Consider the following 7500-nt stretch of genomic DNA (forward strand, 5'->3'; position numbering starts at 1 on the left):
GCTTGGCATGACAAAGTTCAAGAAACATTCCTGCTTTTTGTTTTTTTGGGACCTCAAATGATTCCTGGTAATTGATGCATTTGGTAATAATCGCTCGTGTTAGCAACGGTTCCCATTTGGTGACTCCAATGACATATCAGCATAAATGACTACTTGAATCTAAAATCTTTTATGTGACTTTGATGTACTTGAGGGTGCAGTCATATTTGTTGGTGGGTTGTAGGAGCCAAGAGGTTACACTGCAAAAAATCTCCATCTTAACAAGTCATTTAGTCTATTATTGAGTCCTAAAATTGCAATTTTATTAAAACAAGTGAAAAAATCTGCCAATGGGCTACATAATTTCACTTGTTCGCAATGCAAATCAAATTGTTTCAAGAGTTTTGTGGAATCAAGTGTCATTTGATAGTAGTGCAGTTATCTGCCTTTTTCTGACTTATTTCAAGATGTTGACACTTATTTCAAGAAAATTCCTGAAACAAGTGAAACTGAGTTATCACACCCCATTGGCAGAATGTTGCTCTTGCTTTAAGGTTGAATATGAGACTAAACAACCTGTTAAGATGGACGTTTTTTGCAGTGTAGGGTTAGGGTTAGTGACCAGAAGGGTGCTGGTTCAAATCCTTGGGTGGCGGAAGTGAATGAGTAACGCTCCCTTTCCTCAACAACTTGAGCAAGGCTCTTAACCCCCAGCTGTTCCAGTGGAGCTGCTCAGTGACCAAAAGTAGAAGACTATTGTTGAACTGGGCAGTTACCAGGTGTGTGTATGACTGTGAGGCAAGGCATTGCTGGACAAAGTGTGCCAGTCAACTTTCCTTGGATAAATAAATGTTTAAAAGAATTGTCTATGTACTGTATCTTGACTGCAAACAGGGCTGTAATGCTGTAATCCTGGCTCCTGTACTTCTCACATTTCACTGACCTCACTTTTCTGTCTGTCTTCACTCAAAATTAACTTCCAATTCTACCATTCATAAACATCAACCAAAAAACTCCTTCCACTCCACCTCTTTACTCCCTCTACCTCACTCCCAGCATCACACACCGGCCCGTCCTGCTGGATGTTACATTATTGCCACTCTCCAGGGGCAGTATCCAGCAGCTTATCTCTGTTTGGGTCTGGTCACCGTGTCCTATGGCTGAAGCCGGACTGAGGCAGAGCCGGAGGCTGGAGGCTGGAGGCTGGAGGCTGTGGTCAGGATGAGGGGGGCAGGAACCAGAGCTGACCCAGAAAGGCGCCTTCGCTCCGGGCCAACCTGGGGCCCTTTCTGGCCTGACACTGCCCACGGACCGTAAACCCACTGGACAACAACGAGACAGAGAGAGAGACACACACACACAAAGAGACACAGAGAAAGTGACAGAGAGAGAGAGAGAGAGAGAGAGAGAGAGAAAGAGAGAGGGGTAGGTGAGGGGGGTGATTGTGCTCCGGCTAACCACAGCGCCGCTTGGCATCTGCTCACACCCAGGCAGAAAGAGGCTGAAGTAAACCGTCACCGCTACACAGACACACACACACACACACACACACACACACACACACACACACACACACACACACACTCAAACAGACACACACACATCATAAGCCATTCTGTTCATCGAAAAACAAACTATTAGTTCTTGTCATTGTGCCTTTTTCTATGTATCTTTACTGTGTCTGACCATAGACCATGTACTGATGTGGAGCAAACAAAACAAGTCACTTGCAGAGAGGTCTTTAGTATAAATAGACTGAAATACTGGGGGAGGAAGGGAGGAAGAGTTAGATGATAAAAAGATGACAAGTTGTCTGCCAGTCTCGAGAGCCACTGTCGTTCTAATGTGAACGTGAATGTCTGAATGTCTGAATGAAAGAATGAATGAATGAACGAATGAATGAATGAATGAATTGTGGTGCCAAAGTAGCAGAACATTTATATCTTCCCCCTCTTCCTTTCATCTGTAATTGCAGTAAGTTTTAGTTTAATGCAAAGTCAGGTCAGTTATGTTTGGACATTTTATGCACTCCTACTCCTACATCCATCCATCCATCCATCCATCTGTCTGTCTCTCTATTCTTGTGAGTCACTCTTAATTAGAAACCCCAACTCTTACTAATGATACTAACTAATGATAGACATTCATAATCTTCTATCAGTTTTCTACATTTTGAATGAATATGAATTAATTAATAGTGATTAATTCATTCCCTTTGAATTTGACTTTTGATCATTGATGCTTGTCATTAATTCATACAGATTCTGAGCCACTTATTTACTCTGTGAAATCTCTTCTTTGTAAAATATACATACCGACATTAATACCGCAATTGGGGGCTCCTCCATTCCTTTTGAGTCTGCCCACTCAACCATTGGCAATATTGACAAGCTCTTCTCTCTGTGGTACAATAACAAACATCAAACAGAAACTCATTTGCACTAATAGACACCTGCGAAATTGACAGTACAGCACTGCTTTTGCAAGAAAACTTTATGTGCAGCCCTCTATGTGCAGATCATGAGCCCATGATCTGCACATAGAATTTATGGTTGTCAAGCAGAAAATAAAGGTGTTTTATCCATCCACAGCAAAATACTGGAGAGATGAGGTAGTTCTGATATTAATTAATAAGAGACTCAACTCTTTCTAAATTTTGTACTCTAAAGAGACTTTAATTTGTAATGAGTATGAAGTTCCTACACAGTTACAACCTAATTTGTTTGATACAATAAATCTTAAATTCACTTTTCACGCCATAGCCCCCCAGGTCATGCCAGGACAGGACATACCGTGAGAATCAGTTCCTTTATTATATCTATAACCACCAGATTCTCCATAAAGAAGACCCCCATAAAATATCCATAAAATACCGCCTCATCTTTATCATTACCCACAGCCTGAAAACAATAACGCCGTAAAACACTTTTATTTTTACTGGAGTTATAAAAAAGTACCTGTTGAACTGCTGAACATGTATTTCATTTTAATGGAGATGTTGGTTTATAGAGGGTGGTCATATGAGAGCCTCAATAGGACAAGGTGAGAGTTCACAGGGAATGGATGTGCAGGTACACACACACACAAGCACATGCACACACACACACACACACACACACACACACACACACACACACACACACATGACATGCACATCACTGAGGATTGATGAGGGGCAGCACACATCATGTAGGTAGATGATCCGAGGGGAACAGACCTCTGTGTTTGGAACATGACCCAATAGATTCCTATTGCCCTGCTTGCTACTTAACCTGCTGCAATTAGCAGACAGGAAAAGGTCTGGCCACTGAAAATGTAATCATGAAATTAGCTGTGTGATACATCAACCCAACATACGTCTATTAAGTCCAGATTATGGATACAGCATTTGTTCATATCAGCGCTGAGGATGGCAGATAATTGGGCGCACTAATCTGGTAATGCTAACAAATGGTGAAATTACATTGAGTAATGTTGATTAAGGCGCAATATTGAACATTATGTGCACACATGCACATGGATGCATGGAGTCAGTCGTGCATGCATGCTCCGACATTGACAAAGACACACACACACACACACACACACACACACACACACACAAACATGCACACGCAGACACACAAATTCATACATATTTGTGTCACATTGTCAGGGGTCAAAGTGTGGGTTGGGTTGCACGCTGTATTGACAAGTGACACCACTCATAAAACAGTGCTGTCATTAAGTGCAATGTCGTTTGCCAATACATCACACTCAACTGTCATAAAAACATGGAAAACACATTGCCATCGCAGTTATTATGCACTTTAAACCTTGACCAGCCTATAAAAATGGATGAAATTACAAGAACAGTATCAGCCCGCTTATTTTTTACGAGATTTTCGCCAACCTCTGCTAATAAAATTGACGAACTCTCCTCTGTCCTCGTTAAGCGGCGTCCCTAACGCAGCAGGACATTTATCTTGCCATACTGACTTGGCAGACGATGCAGCTAACCACAGAGTCTTCACAACAAGTGCTTGGATCCAACACAAAAACATGTCAAGTGAATCATAAATTTGTGTATCAATTTAAAATACTTTTCTCAGACTTGTACATTCATCCATTCATCTTAAGGAGGGCAGGTGCACTAGATAGATAGATAGATAGATAGATAGAATTGTACATATTATCTTGACATCATTATGTTACAAAATATCAATCCCCAGAATCTAATGTCTTTGTAATAAAAAATGCCTTTCTACTGGAAGCATATTACTATGATACTTTACTATACTACATTACCTGAGCTTTAAGTACACACTGCACTGCATTACTCCACCACACTGCACTGTGTACTTTAACATACTGTATATATCCCAACAGATCCCCACACAGCCACTGTAACACACCAATCTAATAAAACATGGCAGATCAATTTATGACTGAATACGAAATGAGTCCCATGCACATGACCTTATGGCTGCCTGTTTAACCTAATATAACTAATATGAGCCCCATATATCACTTATTACTGATATGGAATCAATACTGGATTCAATTAGCTAATGACGCTGAAAGGTACTTCCTGGATCCATTCGGATTACAGAGCTTTTGTTGGTGGGCACACCTTGGATTGAATGCTGCATTCATTTTCAGCCCATTTGATGTTTCTTCTTCTACTGACTTAATTTTGCTCGAGTCGATTTGATGTTGCCTGGTCCAGCCGCATTATTTCATATCTTTCTGGCTGTCCACCTGTATACCATGAATATAGATTATCACGACTAGCGTGTGTAATGTATTTTATTTGATATTACCTTGCAACCTGGACACAAAGAAGTGAATTAACACTATATACAGTACTGTAAGAGCTTGTTCACATGTAGTTTGTAGAGCTGAGGCTTTTGACTAAAACCCCTCAGACATGAGCATTACAAGCAGTTGGTAGAAGGTTTTCATTCGATCGTGGCCGAATGTCTGGATATCATCAGGCCTGCTACATGCTCTGTAAACAGAGTGGGCATTGAATACATTAGTCCCTGCATCGATTTGAACCTCTCCCTCCAAGCACCCCCCTCCCCTTAACTCTGTTGCTCAACATAACTTCCCTTTCCCCCTCCTTTCTTCATCTCTCTCTCTCTCTCTCTCCCTCTCTCTCTCCCTCTCTCTCTTCGGGTGTCAGTCATTTCACCTCATCTCTTCCATCTTCTCTGAAAGGTTCAGCAGTATGAATACAGCGCTGACCTCAACTACAGTCGAGCAGTGGCAAATCCCTGTAATGCTGTACAGTTTAATCTAGATGAAAGTGGGTATGATAGGCCAATGCACAAAGGACCCCACCTTCATGTAAGGAGGAGCTCCCTTGTGGGGGTCCTAGCTGTTTGATGGCGTCCACGCTGATTGCCTCCTTGGCCTAATTACAGTAATCTTTGTACCAGTACTGGAAATGGGCTGAACCTCCACCACACACAGACACACACGCAAACACACACACACACACACACGCAGACACGCACACACAGACACGCACATTCACACACACTCATTTTTTGCGAAGAGACAATGTGATGAAAGCATCTACTGGCCTAATGACAACCTGGTGACAGTCGACCACAAAACTTCCTCTCCTTGTCTTTCTTTCCCTCCTTCTCTTCTCTTTTCTTCTCTTCTCTTCTCTTTTGTGTATTAGAGAAGAGGAAGAAGGGGAAAAAAAAGCAGAAGAGCAAGACAAAGAAGACAACACTCTGTAAATGGATACAGAGAGCGAGAACTAACGACAACATTGTCCTCTAAATCAAAGATGTTCAGCAGTGTCATGAATCTCCTGCTGTGTCTGTGGTGAGGGCGGGGGGGGGGGGGGGGGGTTCTATGATTTAATTCATTCACACACACACACACACACACACACACACACTCACCTTGTTTCTAGAGTTACCACATTATTTGGGGCTTGTGAAATCAGTGTGTCTCCGTTTTTGGTTTATTGAAGAAAATGTCCTCTGGTCTCCACCCAACTATTATCTCCACAGAAGGAGCCAGCAGCCATGGAGCTTAAAATGAAAACCCAAGAAAGATTGGAGGACTGTTCATTTATTTATTAAAGCTGCGTTGATTTGTTTGTTAGGGTTGAGCTTGGTGGGCTGCGCTCTTAGAGTGTGCGTGTGTGTGTGTGTGTTTGTGTGTGAGAGTGTGTGTGTGTGCGGTCATATTTATCTGTGAGTGCCTGTCAATTTACGTCTGTCTTTCAATGTGTGTAAAAGTGCGTGTCTTCTCATGCACTCGCGTGTGAGCGTTCTGTCAGTGTGTGCTGTGCTCTTTGGATGTGTGTGTGTGTGTGTGTGTGTGTGTGTGTGTGTGTGTGTGTGTGTGTGTGCAGGGGGGTGGGGGTGGTTTGGGGGGGGGGCAGGCCAGACCAGCGGTTGCTTGGCAGGCTGTCCTGTCGCCTCAGCTCCGGTCTGATCAGTACCAACAGACCCGGCTAGCGCTGCGCTGAGAGTGCAAAAGCATGTCAAGCAACACACAGCTGTTTACACACCAGGCCGCAAACACACCGCACCGACACCGCCTCGCTCCTGATGAATAATACACACGCCAACAGACGGCCACTGCTGCGTGCATCTATACGTGTGTGTGTGTGTGTGTATGTGTGCATAAAGGGAGCAATTTTGACAGAATATATGAGGCTACACACACACACACACACACACACACACACCAACCTCCAGTAAACTAAGCCTGCCTCCCATTCTATTCTTGCACAAAGCATTCAAACAAAATTACAGATTTTCCAGAAACAGCTTTAATTCTTGACCTTTACTAAAAATGCTTCAGGAAGACTTTGATGTGCCTGAAATCAGTAACAAAAGGTCACACACATCACTGATGTTATACTTCACAGATTACACCCTACATTATTCCAACAAAGTGTAAAAGCCTTCAAAAGTCTTCTTAAAACATCCTAAAACACATCAGATAAAAAAAATAAAATAGTCCCTCATAGTTTGACTTGGCCTGTGGCATGTGGTGGACAACCGCAGCACTGCAGCAAGGAACGAGTTAAAACGCACTGAGAAGGAAAAAGGGGTCTGCTCAGAAAAAAAAAAAAATGCTGCGATCTCCTTTATTGTTGGGTTTAATTAAATTTTCAGCTCTAATTACAATTAAGCCACTTAGTATGTATAATAATGTTTGCATCACAGAGCAGCACAGATGCAGTCCATCAACGCAATTAAATATTAAAACGGCTGTGGCTGTATTAATAGCAACGTGGTGTGCTAGTCACTGTGTGTTTGTGTGTGTGTGTGTGTGTGTGTGCGTGTGTGTGTGCGTGTGTGTGTGTGGAAGCCAAGCCGCTGCAGAAGGGACTCCCTCGGTACTGGCGCCGTCGCCTGGAGACTTGGGCAGCGCCATCCTCGGTGCCACCAGTGAGCCCGCTGCGTATGTGACCTATATTCACCCAGCCTCTCTGCGCGCCAGAAAAGCATTAGTAAATGGGAAAAAAAAACACAGCGCGGTGGATAGAGAAATCCCCACGAG

Source organism: Centroberyx affinis, unplaced genomic scaffold (genome assembly GCF_046629955.1).
Source record: "Centroberyx affinis isolate AG114_WGS23_722 - 3 ecotype Tasmania unplaced genomic scaffold, CSIRO-AGI_Caff_v1 ptg001001l_1, whole genome shotgun sequence".
In the NCBI taxonomy this organism is placed as follows: domain Eukaryota; kingdom Metazoa; phylum Chordata; class Actinopteri; order Beryciformes; family Berycidae; genus Centroberyx; species Centroberyx affinis.